At 41.1% G+C, this 16,427-nt stretch overlaps 1 protein-coding gene across 3 annotated transcripts in view; it reads left to right on the top strand.

Annotated features, from left to right (window-relative positions):
- Nucleotides 1-16,427, top strand: part of VAV2 (vav guanine nucleotide exchange factor 2) — a 462,307-nt gene that overhangs the window by 317,057 nt on the left and 128,823 nt on the right. The window lies entirely within an intron of this gene.

The following is a 16,427-nucleotide window of genomic DNA, read 5'->3' as shown; positions in this document are numbered from 1 at the left end:
ACTGGGAAGAGAAATGAGAGAGATGCAAGAAAAGCATGAAAAGCAGGTCAACACTTTGCTAAAGGAGACCCAAAAAAATGCTGAAGAAAATAACACCTTGAAAAATAGGCTAACTCAATTGGCAAAAGAAGTCCAAAAAGCCAATGAGGAGAAGAATGCTTTCAAAAGCAGAATTAGCCAAATGGAAAAGGAGGTTTAAAAGCTCACTGAAGAAAATAGTTCTTTCAAAATTAGAATGGAACAGATGGAGGCTAATGACTTTATGAGAAACCAAGAAATCACAAAACAAAACCAAAAGAATGAAAAAATGGAAGATAATGTGAAATATCTCATTGGAAAAACAACTGACCTGGAAAATAGATCCAGGAGAGACAATTTAAAAATTATGGGCCTACCTGAAAGCCATGATCAAAAAAAGAGCCTAGACATCATCTTTCATGAAATTATCAAGGAAAACTGCCCTGAGATTCTAGAACCAGAGGGCAAAATAAGTATTCAAGGAATCCACAGAACACCACCTGAGAGAGAGTTTGGGAATATTCATACAAGTTTAAGTAAAGTCCAGGGTTTTCTGATATCTGATAGCCTATAGGAACAGATGTGCAGTGTCATCCAACCCTATCTGACCTGTGGCTCCTTTTACTCCCATCACTGTTGATCTCTTCTATGCAGAAAGTTGCCCATGACTAGTCTCCCTGGGTACCACCCAGCTCCACTGGGAAAATATGTGATGAATGAGACATAGACACTGGCTTTCATAGTCCTCCATTATGGAAATTAATAGGTGGAGAGTTAGAACACCAAAGGACCTCTGAAGTCACCTAGTTCAACCCCTTCCCCATCATTGTACCATGGAGGAAACTGAGGTTCAGAACCGTGAAGTGACCTGCCCAAGGTACCAAAGATAATAAAATAGCAGAGCTCTGCTGACTCTAAAGTCTACTTCCCACTGCACCATGACACCATTCAAGGATCATAGAGCAAAAAAAAAAAAGTCTCTTGGCCTCAGTTTCCCCATCTGTAAAATGGGAAGAATTGGTTTGAAAGGTCCCAGAGTTCTTTTTCAGGTCTTACACTTTATGGCTCTGTGATTTACTTGATAGTGACTGTGCATTTATTTGGTCCTGCACAGTTGCAAAATGCTCTCATTTACATAAACCCTGTGAGATAATAGATGAAGGGAATCATCCCCTTTTTCCAAAAGAGACAACTCAGACCCAGGGATGGAAGGTAATTTTCAGAGGGCCACACAACAAAATTGATTTGTGCTTCCTACAATCTGAGAAGTGGTGGCTCTATCAGGAGGAATCACTGTTCTCCCTCTCCCTGGTTGTGCCAGCTGTCCCCCAAGGAGCTGCCCTAGAGGCACTGAAACATTGGGGATTTGGATTAAGAGAGACAGTGGTCAACTCCCCTCCCACTCTTGAGGTATGCTTTCTGATCTCCCATAGATTTTCTGGCCTGAATGTCTAATCTAGCAATTGTATCTCAATCTCAAACTCTTGGATTTTGCTGCTCCACAGAAATTGTGGTCCTATTCTGGCCTTGCTTTTTTGCTTCCATATGTTTTCTTCCCAACTTTGACCTTTCTCTTCTGCCCCAGCTGGAGATGACTGTTCCCTGCCTTGGGACTTTGTCCACTCTCTTGCAGGTACTGACCTGTTTTGGGTAGGATATGACAGTTAATGGCAAAGCCTGGATTAGTACATACATCCCTTGATTTCTTACTCAGAGGTCTTTTCTCATGCCTAACGTTACTTTGCATGAGGCAGTTTGTTACATTGGACTTGGAGTCAGGGAGATCTGACTTCAAATTTTGACTTAGACTTTTATTCTCTGTGATATTGGGAAAGTCACTTCCCCATTTTGGGCCTCCATTTCATCATCTGTAAAAATGAGGAGATTGGATTCATTAGTCTGTAAAGTCTCTTTCAGCTCTGTATCTCTGATCCTGTAAGACCAGAGAATACCTGGTATGGAGTGCTTTGTAGGTTAGACAGAAAGCAATGGGGAGAGACCAGTAAAGAGTGTGATGAATCATAAAAGATGCCCTGGAGTCCTAGGAAAAGAGTGATTGGATCTTCTTCTTCATGCTTGGATTTAGAGACTCACAGCTATGCTCTTCTGGGTAGCCAGATGCTGGGGCCTTAACCCAGCCACTGGGTGGATGCCTCCTTACTCGTATATTGAATGGCGACTGCAGCCCTGGGGAGCTGTTGGTCAGCCTTCTTGCCTGCTCAGTCAATAACGTGAAATTCAGGTAGAGTCATTGTGACAGAAGCTTTGAAAAATTTGTCAGTCTCTGGCTTGTGCTTATCAACTGTGCTATTGGGCCAGGTCTCCTTTGTGAGTTCTATCTGTAGCATATCCAAGCAGGGAATCCAGCAAATATCTAAACTACTATCAGGAGAGTGGCATGAAGCATCCATAACATTGCTCTGGACACTGGATAGGAGTTCTTGGCCAGTACCTATAGCATGAGTATTCCCCATTGAGTTGCTTTTGAGAAACCAAGATCTCTAGCTTTTGAAGGGTTTGAAGCTCATCTTAATGGGCAGAATTCAAGCTATGTACCTTGGAGACCTTGTCTCCAAAGTAGGGAAGGACAGGGATTTTTATCATCATCTAGGAAATTTGCTAAGTCAGCCTCTTGGCCCTTTCTCCCTTGGAATCAATAACTAAGTATAGGGTCAATTCCCTGTCCATGGAGATCAAAGTCTAACTACCTTCTCCCCATTCTCCATGATGGATAATTATATGTGTGATGCTAAGGACCCTGACCTTCTGCTCCTATCCCTCATGGCCCTAGCAGGGCACACCAAGTAAGGTGACTCTAACCAAAACTCATCCTGTCTGAGAGTTCCTAGTTGGGAAGAAACCTGTGTGTATTTGCCTTTGGGTAGTTCCTTGGACCCTGGACCCTAGCATATTAGAGTTAGGAGAGACCTTACAGTCCAAACCTTTCATTGTACAGATTGTTAGATTATGGCCTACATAAATAAATTGATTGGTCTCGGAGCTGATAGGGTGTGTTGTTGTTCAGTCATTTCAGTTGTATCCAACTCTTGGTGACCACATCTGGAGTTTTCTTGGCAAAGATGTGGAGTGGCTTGCCATTTCCTTCTCCAGCTCATTTTACAGATGGGGAAACTGAGACAGTAGTGGTTAAACAAAGGTTCTTTTTATTACTCTATGAAGGCTACTGCTAGCTGCTACTCTAGCTTAGTAGAGGTAGAATCATAGACTTTTCAGAACTCATGGCTCTTACAGTAAGAGCCCAGTAGGATGTTGTGGAAAGAATACACGATTTAGAATCAGAAGACGTGGGTTCAAACTCTGGCTCTGTTAACTAGTAAATCATCTGTGCCATCTTGGGCAAATCACTTCTTTCTGGGACTGTTTACTGGTCTGTAAGAGAATGGGGAGTAGGGATAGACAATCTCTAAGTTCCCTTTTAGGTATGAATCCTATGATTTACTATGAACATAGATCATCAAAATTAGGAAGACATTACAACAAAGAATATCAGAGCTGGGAAGAAAGTGAGAGACCATCTGATCCTCCCTTTCATAGGCAGACTCTTCCAAAAGATGTTAACAATTCATTGCTTCCACCTCTCTACCTCCCCATTTCCTTTTCAGTCCCTTGAGATTTGGCTTCTAATTTTATTATTCAAATGAAACTGTTCTTTCCAAAGATGCAGTGACATCTTAATTGTGAAATTCAAAGGTCATGTCTCATTCCTTATTCTTCTTGACTTCTCCATTTGACACTGTTGATCACTGCCATCTCCTAGCTCTTCTCTCCTTCCTGGGTGTTATGACACTGCTCTTTCTGGGGCTCTTCTCCTAGTCGTGGTTATTGTTTCTTGGTCTTTTCTTCTGGTTCATTATCTTTGTCCTATTCCTTATAATATGGGTGTTACCCAAGGCCACTCTTCTGGTCCCTCTTTCTTTTCTCTTCTCACTCCTTCTCCTCCTTCTCCTTCCCCTGGCTCTTTGAAAATTGTAACTCTTCACAATTTGGCTAAAACCTACCTTTCCAGTATTGTGACACATGTCTCTTCCTCATGTGTTCTACATTCCAGTCAAATTGGAATCCTTCCTCTTACCCATAAATGACATTCCATATCATCTCTATGCCTTTTTACAGTTCTCTATGTCTAAAACACAATTTCTTCTCATACCCACCTCATATAATCCCTGGTTCCCTAATAATTTACCTCAAGTTCACTCTCCTACAGGAAGTCTACCTGGATCTTCCCCCAGGTACTAGGACCCACCCTCTCCCAAAAATTAATTGACATCTCTTTTGTATCTAATTTTCTTTGTATGTGATGTTGTTTACCTCTGGAAGAATATGAGGTCTTTGAAGGCAGGGCCACTTCTGTTTCGTTCTTTGTATCTCCAGTGCCTGAGTAGGTGCTCAGTAAGTGTTTATTGAATGAACGAAACTGAGACGGACCTAAGGTGAGAGAGCCATCCCTTCCCTTATTTTCCACCCTTGCCCTCTTCCTATCCATATGGAAGCAAGGCCTTAGTGAGCTGAATGTGGTACAAATGGCTAGGCTGATACTGAAACCCTCTTCAGAGATGACTGTACCCAAGGACCTATCAGGCTTTTGACTCTGATGTCTTAGAATAATAAATTATTAACCACAAGAATTGCTGCTCATGTTGTGTGAGTAACCCTCCGGGCTGTGTCTGGGTCCATGTGCTTCAAACCCATCTTGGTTTGTTGTGAAAATGTTGAGAAAGAATATGTGTGTGTGTGTGTGTGTGTGTGTGTGTGTGTGTGTGTGTGTGAACCCAAGTGTGTAAATGATCCTGAACCAAAACATAAAATATAAATCCATTTCATGTGGAAAAACTATTCTGGGAGATGTGTGGCTTTTGAGCAGTTAAATAATATTATTCCACAACATAAATAGTAAGGCTCCTTAATTCAATGAGTTCCTTATGACTGCAGTTACTGCAAAAGTAAATCATAAATTACAGGGCAGATAAATGAATTAGGATCCCAAACTTGTGGTTTGGGCCCGGCGGCTCAAGTTGAATAGATTTCCATTTTTTTTTTCCTTTTCTGGGAGGCAACATTGCATATCAACCTGTCTCTGTGAACCTCAGTTTAATAATTCAATATCAGTCCAGTTTTTGTAAAAATTACTTTTTTAATCACTTCTTATCCAAACTGGTTTTTGCCATGAGGGCATTCGGGCTGGTTGTGAATTTACAGACCCTGTGCTAACAATGGACTAATGGCTTTGGCCTCAAGCCAAGCAGAGTGCTGGTGACTGTTATTTCCAGCAAAGCATGCTGTCCTTGTCCATTGTGCTCAGGCTCAGATGATGGGCCCAGATCATCATTATCTTGCATTTTGAAAGCATCTCCCATCCAGATGGATCCCCAGGCACCCTACAGATACTTTGATGGTAGTCAAATACCACCTCTCCATAGAGCCACCTCTTTTTTCCTAGCAAACCAGTTAAGGTAACTGGTATAATGTCAAAGGGGGCCCACTTTGGAATATCTGAATAGTGAATAAAGTCAAAAGCAAAAAACAAACCAAAAAACCCCAAACCCTATCATATTAAGGACTGGTATGGAGCACTCTGTAGTTGGGTATAAAGGACTATGTTGTATATATAGTCTTCTAAGCAGGAAGGGACACTGAACAGATTTATGAATCTGGGACCTGTTTTCCCTTTCATTGTAAAGGGTCAACTAGGTGGTGCAGTGGATAGAACACCAGTGCAGGAGTCAAGAGAACCTGAGTTCAAATCTCACCTCAGACACTTGACACTCACTAGCTGTGTGACCTTGGACAACTCACTTAACCCCAATTGCCTCATCCTGGGTCATCTCCAGTCATCCTGATGAATATCTGGTCACTGGATCCAGATGGCTCTGGAGGAGAAGTGAGGCTGGTGACCTGCACAGCCCTCCCTCACTCAAAAGAGAGTTAAGTGGAAGTCATGTCATCATTTCTGTGATGGCATGATCTTTAGCAACGAAGGACCAACACACAAAAAGGGTGATGGTTTATTAGCTTATATAAGACCCAAGGCCTTACTTACAGGAATTATCACTACAGTCAGACCCAACTAGATGTTGGGTCTGACTATACCTTATATGTGGACAGATTTCAGGAATTCTTGCAGAATTGCAAACATAGTTACATTTGCTCATAGGTGCTAATCTAGGCAAAACATTTCATATAAATAATTTACATTGATAATAAAGGCCTCAACAGAAGTGTAACTGCCATTGTTCTAGTTCAATAATTTTTAAATGTTTATTAATAGCTTTTGTTTCTCATTGTCTCTACTTCTCAATATATCTCCTCCCCTCTCCTACTTCTCTTCCCAGAAAGTCATCCCTTATGATAGGATAAAAAAGAAAAAAAAAAGAGAAACTATCAAAACTAGCAATACTTGGGAAAAGTCTGCTCTCCAAAGCACTGTTTCATACCCATTGTCCTCTGCCTTTACAAGGGCTGGTGGGGTTGCTGATGGTGGGGAGCTGGAAAGGACTCTCCAGTATCTTTTCTTAGGGGCCAAGCTAGTCCATTAGCGTTTCATGGCCTTCAGTTCTGAATGTTTTGTTGTTGTTCTCATTAACATTGCTATTGTAATGTATATGTTTTGTTTTTCTGGTTCTACTTGCTTCACTTTGGATCAGTTCATCTGTCTTTCATATATCTCTATAGTCAGCATAAAATAATAATAATAATATTTATATAGCATTTTAAGGTTTGTAAAATTGTTTACAAATATTATCTCATTTTATCTTCATGATAACCTTAAGAGGTAGGTGCTATTGTTATCACCATTTTTCAGATAAGGAAACTGAGGCTGAGGGAGGTTAAGTGACTTTCCCAAGGTTACTAAGCCTAAGTGTGTAAGGTTAGATTTGAACATAGTTCTTCCTGATTCCAGATCCAGCATCCTATCCATTGAGCCACCTAGCTGCCTCATAGTTATATTTTTCCTAGAATGGAGGAATATTCCATTACTTTCACATACCAGGATTTTTTTTAGTTATTCTTCAGTTGAGAAGCCCTTACTTTATTTCCAGTTCTTTGTTAGTATAAAAACAAAAATATTGCTATAAGTATTCAGGTATATATGGAATCTTTTTTTTTTTTTTTTTACCATTGACCTCCTTGACCTACAGTCCTTGTAGCTCCAAGGCTCTCCAATTCAAAGAGTATGAACATTTTAATTGCAGTCTATCGTTAAATTGCTTTCTAGAATGATTGGATCAGTTCTAGCTTAATCTTTGGCGCAGATGTGGTGAAAAATCAAATTTCTTCATTCCTACAAATTTGGTACTCTGAGGAGCCTGGAGTTTAGGACTAAATCAGGATTAGCTTGTTTCCTTACTCACTTGCCCCCAGTGTTCCCTCTGGTGTCCTTGTTCTTTATCTTACCAGACATCGATCCAAGATATGTTGCTCCAGGTGTGCCAAAGGTACACACAGTCAAAGAACAGATCTACCCACCAAGTCCAGACTCGCTCAGACCTCGCTTAGCATCTGAAATTGACATTTTTATAGGCTGCTTTCCTCTTTACTCAGTTCCTGGGGCTGTTCTTTGGAAACTGGTTTCTTTTTAATGGTTCTTATATTCTAATGGCCCTGGGGGAGAAGACAATGGTATGTGGCCCCATGCTTGCAAGGAGTGTGCCCTCAGATAATCTTTGTCTGCCTGGGCATGTGCAAGAACACCTAGAGGCTTCTTACTCATGGTATTTGAGGGTCAGCAATACTTTGTATAGATCAGGTGTGTGTGTGTCCTGTTCAGAAATGGTCCCATATTTCTTTCTAGGTTATAGATTCCTGTTCTCAGAGTCTAGAACCTAGATTGTCCATGGAAATTATTTCAAAACCTTTCTTTTAATCCCATGGATGAATGAAAATGGATTTAAGTACCTATGATATTGGTGGGGATTCAAATGCAAAGTGAGACAGTCCTTGCTGTCTTGGAACTAACATTCTAATAGGGAGAGATAATTCCTATAGAAAGAGGGGAAGTAGCCAGGGAAAGAAATTTTGTTCTGGGGAGTCACACTGATGGTGAGGGTCGTCATTTACCAGCAATGGTCACAACATTTTCCAGCAGTTATGACAGTATTGATCTGATGATTATTCTCAGAACAAGTGGTAGAAGTGGCCAAAGTATGTGCACCTGAAGCCATAGAAAGGGAAAATCCCTGGGTTGGATGGGTGTGAGGCATTCATGGGGTTGGGGCTGGCTAGGTAGAATTCCATAGGGGAGTATGGGTTCATTTACTCACCAGTCAAAGCATTTCAACCCCAGGGCTAATTTCTCTTTTACTACTTTTCTCTATCTCCCACTCTCTGGATTCTTTTGCTTTACCACAGAGCCTAGAGTTCATTTATCAGGGTCTGCTACCACCTAACTAAGAACCCCACAACTCTGATATCCTTCTTGGATTTCCCCTGGATTGATCTAAAAAAAAACAAAAAACAAAAAACTGAAGAGAGAGGAAGGGCTGGGGATATAGAGGTTACCAACCCTAATTGAATAGCACAGTGCTTTGTAATTAAATCTTGAGATGTCATATAGACAACATACATAAACTATCACCATAACTCTTCTTAGAGCCCTCAGGAAGATCTGTAACGAGCTCTGCAACTTTACTGGTTGGTGAAATATTAGAGATATTCCAATTGATTATAGCCTTCAAAGTGAAACACTGCAGTCTCATTTTGAAATGTTTGCTTCCTAGCTTATTGGGAATGGCTGGTTAGCTGTCTCATCTGTCCTTTCTCACTACTCCCTGCCTTCTGGTATAAATGTACCTTTCTTCCTTTCATACCCCAGGATCTTACCTGCCCTGTAAGTTCCCTGATAAGACATTGTCAATTAAAAACACTTTCGAGGTGAGAGGCCCTGCCATAGAGAGCAAACACTCAGGGAAGAGACAATTAGAGGATCAGTTGTTCTGAGCCCTGGTTGGAACTCTATCTATCTATCTGTCCTGTATTCCTCAGGAGAAGGGAAAGGAGTGACTCGTTTTAGCTGGAGTTTCAAGGTCCATCAGATCACTAAAGGGGTTCTACCCCTCCCCCAGCCTCAACCTCCTCTGCCATTCAGATTTCAGGTGCTAGTGAGACAAAGACATTGTGGGCACCATATTGAAGAAATTAGGGGGGAAAGGGGGAGAGCATGCTAACTTTAAAGACACAAGATCTGGCTTCAAACCCCAACTCCAGTGCTTTGTTGTTTGTGTGACCTTGGGAAAATAATTTAACCTCTCTGGGCCTCAGTTTCTTTGTCTGTACTATAAGAAGGTTAAGCCAGATGGTCTTCAAGGTCTCTGGCTCTCATATTCCAGGCATGGTGCTAATACCCTGACATGAACAAGTAAGAACCAGTAATGAAGTCAGATAAACCAAAGAAAGAATGGGGCTTCTGGTTTCTCCATGGCTTCTCAACTTGAATTTTTTTCCCTTTTCAAAGTAGAAATTTGCCTTCTCTTCAGTGTCTTCTCATCAAGGCCTTTCGATCCATAGGTTCTGTGTTGCTCTAGGCAAGAAACTCTTCTGGAAAGTTGAGTCATTGGCATGGGCATAGGTATCATCAAAGTAGTCTCTAGAATGTTTTGGGGGAGTAAAAAAGGGAGGGGGCAAACAGTAAGGTTAAAATTCATGAAGTCAAGATTCTTGAGGCCTTGTCTACTTCCTGAGGGAGCTGCTCTAGGGCCCACTGTTTGTTGATTCAGTGGCTTTGACCTGGAGGTGTCTACACTCCACTCAGGCCAAATGTCAGCCCCTGGAGGTTCTGTCTTTCCTGAGGTCCTCTCTAGTTGTCTGAGGAGAACAGTTGCTTTACCCCTTTATTTTTGTTGTTCTACATTCATTTTGTTGAAATCTGTTTGTGGAAGAAATCTAGAGAGCCTGGAAATTTCTGACCTACTCCATGACCTTTCCAGAATGCACCCAAACTCCTTGTAGAATTTCTCTATTTCTTTCATTCCTTGCAAAGATGTGAACACAGGAGCTACAGATATCTTTATGAAAATTGCCTTTCCTTTCTTCATCATGGGCACAGGAAGATGAGATGGTCAAGAGTTTCCTAAAATGATGATTCTTATTATATTTAAAGAAGTGAAAATGAAAATCAACAGTCCTCAGAAAGTTGATGATGTAATGGGAATTTAGCATGTATTCACCTAACTATGACACAAGAGAACTCATGTCATAGGATTAGAAATGGACGTGAAAGCATAATTTAGAGCTAAATGAGACCTTAAAGATCAATGAGTACAGATAAGACAACTGAGGCCCAGAGAGGCTAGTAATTTGTCCAGGATCATACTGGTAATAAGCGTCTGGTAAGCTCAGGTCGCCTTAACTCTGACTCCAAAGCTCTGACTCACTCCACACCACAGCCTGAAATATAATAAGTATAGAAGAGGGCTTTGTCCAAAGTGTTATAAGTTATGAGAACAGAGAGAGATCTCTTTCATTTGGGAGGGTACGGAGAAGCTTAGGATGAGGTTACACCTAAATGGACCTTCAAGGATGAGGAGGATTTTACCAGAGACTTGGAGGGCTGGTATGTTCTCAACATGGACAACTTGTGTGAATATGTGAGGACAGCTGGAGTGCAGCATTTGATCACGGAACAGCTAGTATTCCATTTTGTCTGCAATATTGTGCCCATCAAAGGAGAGTTTCGAAAGATAGATTAGGACTGGATGGTAGAAGGCCTCAAATGTCAGGCTAATAAGTTTACACCCTCACAGTCATCATGAAGCCCAAAGCAGTTTGCAAACCTTAAGGCCCTATATAAATGTCAATGATTATAATTGTTATTTTTATTTAGTGAGCACTGGGGAGCTATTAGAGCTTCTGGAGCAGCAGAGTAACATGATCAAAGGTGTGCTTTAGGAAGATTATTTTGGTAGCTATGTGAAAGATGGTTTAGAGATGAGGGAGACTGAAGACAAAATATTTTTATCTACAAATATTCTTTGCAGACACAACAGTTTTATTTGCAAATATTCTTTTGTAGGGAAAGATAAAATTCTTTTTGTTGTCTATTGTGGAATTTTTATTAATGCCCTGTGAGAGACCGAAAACCTCATTAACACATTCAACAAGCATTAATTGCCTGTTATGTGCATTGCAGAGACATACATGTTTTAGCATATGCATTTGAAAAGCTTTGAATAAAATATCTGAGAAAATGAAGAATAATGCCTTTTTCACTTTTGATCCAATAGTACAGTAGGCTCAGGGCTCCTGGCTTTGGAGTCTGCCAGTGAATTATCATTATTATTCCCCAAAGCATGTATTTAAGGTCAGACTGCAGACAGCTCCATGCTGGACATAGTACAGAAGAACTGTACAGAGAGGATATCATAATGCCTACAAGGCTGGAGATGGTCTCATAGTCATTGCACAGCAAGAAATACATTAACTCACCTAAAAATTATTAGGCTCTTACTGTTTATGCTCAGTGTTATGCTGGCCATAAGGAGGAACTCACTGCTTCTACCTTTATAATCTAGCCAGGGAGACAGGCAAAGCAACTGGAGAACTGAACAAGACAATATGTGATAAAAGGTAAGACTGGGAGGTACTGAAGCAGCAGAGGAATTCATAGAAGAAAGATCACAGAACTTTAGGCTTATAGGGGACTTCATGTCCCCTATAGGAGGTCATGTAGTCTAATCTGAACCTGAAAAGGAATCCCTTCTGTAACATCCCCAATGAGTGATCACCTAGTCTCAGTTTGAATACCTCTGGTGATGGGGAACTCAGCATCTTATGAGATAGTCCTAATTTAAACTTGGACACGTGAACAGTTCTAATTGTTACAATACCTGCCCCTCTCCGCTTACCTCAAGCTAAGATGGACCTATGCAACTTCTACCTGTTCATCCCAGTTCTGTCTTGAGTCAAGTAGAATAACTCTAAAGCAGCCTTCCATATGATGATTCTGCAGATGTTTGAAGAGAATTGCCTATTCCCCTTGAGCCTTCTCTTTTTCAAGCTAAGCATCTCTAGTTACTTTGGCTAGTTCTTATGCAAGGGTTACATGTGGGCTGGATAGCCAGGGAAGATGTCATCGAATCTAAGCTGAGCCAGAAAGGATAGATAAGATCCAGGAGAACTGGAAAACAGGACATAAACAGAGGTGCTGAGGCAGGAACATGAGACAGTGAGGATCATGGGCTCTTGATTTAGACCTCGGAGGGACCTTAGAGACCATCTAGAGCAGAGGCATCAACCATGCAGCCTGCTCTGCACCAGCAGCAGTTGAGTTCCAAACTAGCTTAAAAAGTAATTAGGCCATTTTTAATAAAGTAAACAAAAATGCAGTAGGGCATAGATAATGTTAAAATGTAGTTTTCTAAGTCAATTTGCAACTCATTGGGAGTGGCTTAATGGCCTCTGTTTCCATGTGAATTTGACATTACTGATCTAGAACAACACCTTCGTTTTACAAATGAGGAGACTGAGGCCCAGGAAGATAAAATGACTTGCCCAAGGTCCACACACAGGTGGTAAATACAAGGAGGAAGGTTTGAAACCAGATTCTCTGACTCTGAAGATGGTGCTCTTTCCACCATACCATGATGCTAATTGGAAATAATGGTTCCTCTGGTGATTATGTTGGGGAGGCAGGTTGGAGGCATGGTAGCCCATTTTGATACCTAAAAATATCCACTATGATTAAGCCAAGAAACAGTGGTCTGGGCATTGAGAAAAGAAAGTTCCTTTCTTCTTCTCCAGGGAACAATGCCTTGCACTGTAGGCAGATGTTAGAAACTGGCACTGGCTAAGCCAGCATGAGAGGGCCTTGTTCTTAGCCTTTTTCTAATCCCTAGCAGCTGCACAAGAGGAGCATTCATGGGAAGAGAGTGATTCAGCCTTGCCAGGATCTTGCATTGATAGTTAGGATTTAGCAACCATGACCATCCTGGGTCCCTGCTCAGAGGAGAGAGATATTCTCCAGTTCCCTCTCAAGGGCTCCTGGGCTCAGGAAGCCCAGGAGGTAAAAGTACAAGGGGCTATAAGTCTGCATCACAAACCTTTCTAGGACTGTGGCTCAGCTTTGCCATGGCTCCTAAACCAAAATGAACTGAAAACAACATTCAGAAATGTTGCTTTCCATATAGTTCGGGATTCAAAAGGTTCTCTCTCAAGATCTTCCTTTAAAAATTAAAACAAAACAAAACCAAAAACCCCATCAAAAAACAGATGGACAATTGCCTTTGGTTGAGATGCTACAGCATGAAAATGTATAGATTAAATGGAACTTGTAATGAAGAGAACTGGGTTTCTGCCACACCGATTTGCACTTTTATTTTTTTGACTGGACTTTTCATGTCGTCAGTGCAGGGAGCTTGTAAGTGAGCAACTGACTATACCAGTGCAGGTCAGAGCTGTCTCAAAGAATTGCAAGGAAGGAAGGACGGTTTGGGTTTGATTGATTTTCTGCCAGACATACAAATATTACTTCATTTGGTCTTCATAAAACTCCTGAGAGGTGGGTGCTATTATGAGCCTCATTTTACAGTTGAAGAAGCTGAGGCAGAGAGAGGTTAAGTAGCTTGTCCAAGGTCACACAGCTAGTAAATGTCTGTGGTGATCTTCCTGAAATCCAGGCCCAATGCTTTATCCACTTCACTACCAAACTGCCTTGGAGGGCAGCTAGGTGGTGCAGTGGATAGAGCACCAGTGCAGGAGTCAGGAGGACCTGAGTTCAAATCTCACCTCAGACACTTGACACTCACTAGCTGTGTGACCTTGGGCAAGTCACCTAACCCCGATTGCCTCATTCTGGGTCATCTCCAGTCATCCTGATGAATATCTGGTCACTGGATTCAGATGGCTCAGGAGGAAAAGTGAGGCTGGTGACCTGCACAGCTCTCCCTCCCAAAACAAAGTCAAGTGCAAGTCATGTCATTATTTGTCTGATGGCATGGTCTTCTTCGGCAACAAAGGGCGAACACACATGTGTGTGCGCGCACACACACACACACACACACACACACACACACACACACCGACTGCCTTACTAGAGAGGTTAAGAGACTTGTCCAAGGTCACACAGCCATTTTGGATCAGAAGCAGGGCTTGGGCACAAGTCTTCCTGACTCCACTGATCCTGATCCACTACTCTGTTGTTTCTCACTTTGCATGTTAGGTGCTTAATAAATACTTGTTGGCCAGGAGTCAGAGAACCTGCATTTGGATTCCATCTCTGCTGTTTATTTTCTGCATGACCTTGGGCAAGAAATTTGACCTGACTCTGCCTTTCTCCTCATCCATCAAAGGAAGAGGTTGTACTGGATGATTTCTATAGTCCCTTCTAAGTCTAAATCCTATAAAACTAATTTCTTGAAAGCTCTCAGCATTTGTTTGAGGTTATTGAATGTGGGATCGAGGAATAAAAACATCTTACTTTAAAAAATGAAAACAAAAGCATTTGCCATTTAAAAATGCTTTGTCAAGGAAATTGAGGTGAAAATGCGACCTATTTTAGAATGCATTTACATGAAAGTTTTACTGAGGATTATGACTTAGAGCTAGACAGGACTTAGACACCATCTGATTAACCCCCTTATTTTACAGATGAGGAAATTGAAGCCCATAAAGAGAATCTGATGTTTGTTGTTTGGTCATGTCCCACTCTTTGTGACCCTTTTTGAGCTTTTCATGGCAAAGATATGGGAGTGGTTTGCCATTTCCTTCTCCAGTTCATTTTACAGATGAGGAAACTGAGTTAAAGGGGGTTAAGTGACTTGCCCAGGTTAATGCAGCTAGCGTCTGGTAATATAGTCCTGATCCTTAGTCACTGTGCCTATAAGACAATACTCAGGTCTTCCTCGGTGCTCTATCCACTGTACTACCTAGCCATCCTCTGCTTGGCCTTAGAGGGAAGAACTAGGAACAAAAGGCTAATAATGCAGATACATTTTCCTCCATACAAGGAAAAATTAAAAAAAAAAAATAGAGTTGTCCAAAGTACGTCAAATTCTCTTGGGAAGCAGTAATTCCTCATTACTGAAGTTCTTCAAGCAAAGGGTAGGTGACCATTTATCAGGAAAGTTATAGGAGTAGATTCTTGTTCTTGTGAGAGTTTGTAGCAGAATTGAGAGTTTTTCATTATTATTTGTGCCATGAATCCCTCTGGTATATGGACCATTTCTCAGAATTTTTTTTAATGTATAAAATAAAATACATTAGATTACAAAGGAAATCAATTACATTGAAATATAGTTTGTTTGGTTTTTTTTTTAACAAAACAAATATATTGATCCCCAGGTTAAAAACCTTCAGACTAGGTTGCCTCTGAGATCCCTTTCAGCTGTGATTTTAAAAATGAGCCAAGTCAAGCAGTAATAGAATTATAAAATCAAAGAGTGTTAGGTATGGAAAAAATTCCAACTCTATCTCATTTAAAAGATGATAGGAGGCAGGAAGGGAAAAGGCATCTAAATAGCACCTATCTTGTGTAAGGTACTAAGGTAAGAGTTTTACAAATGTTATCTCATTTTATCCTCACAACAAACCCTGCAAGATAGGTACTGCCCATTTTACAGGTGAGGAAACTTGAGGCCAAGAGAGGTTAAGTGAATTGTCTGGAGCCACACAGGAAGTATCAAAGGCTGGATTTGAACTCATCTTTCTGACTCCAGGCTTAGCCCTCTTTCCACTATACAACCTAGCTGCCTATCAGAGAAGAGAAATGATTTTCCCAAGGACAAAAAACTTGTGAATGGAATTGATTTCTGTACAATGAAGGTCTGCTTTTCCAGAATCGTCAGAGAGTACGGAAAGATAATCCTTCTTACTGACTCCTCAGTTCTAGGATTCTGTAACATAACTGAACCACTCAGGGAGCATGCCCTGAATTATAGTCATAGGTTTAAAGCTAGAAGGGAACTTCCGAGGCCAAACTCCTCATTTTATAGATGAGATAACTGAGACACAGAGCAGTGAAGTAAGTTGTTACAAAGAAAACAACTATTTGAGTGAGGCACCATTTGAGTCCCAACCCCAAGTTTAGTTGGTTTTCACTATGCCAAGTTTATCTCCATTGTTACAAGTAACTCATACTGAGCCACACATAATTTCTGTTGACCACCTTGATGACCAAAGGGATGGATTTGGGAGATGCTTGGCCTGACTTAAAAACACAGGCAGTCTTGACTGTGGAGGGGGAAAGGAGACTGATTTACCTACACAGAAGCAAACCCATGATCTTCTGTAAAGTGAGGGCATGGGGTGAGATCATTTCTAAGGGCTTCTCTAACCCATTGAGATAATCATCTCTGAACTCTCAATTTTTCCAAGTGGATTCTTGCCAAAGCAACAATTTATGAAGTTCTTCCTATGTGCCAGGAATTGTGCTAAGTGCTGCTGACATAAAAAGAGAGTGA

Source organism: Notamacropus eugenii, chromosome 1, assembly GCF_028372415.1.
Source record: "Notamacropus eugenii isolate mMacEug1 chromosome 1, mMacEug1.pri_v2, whole genome shotgun sequence".
Classification (NCBI taxonomy): Eukaryota; Metazoa; Chordata; class Mammalia; order Diprotodontia; family Macropodidae; genus Notamacropus; species Notamacropus eugenii.
The sequence above is the reverse complement of the archived record's forward strand: the minus strand, read 5'-3'. Positions and strand labels throughout refer to the sequence as shown.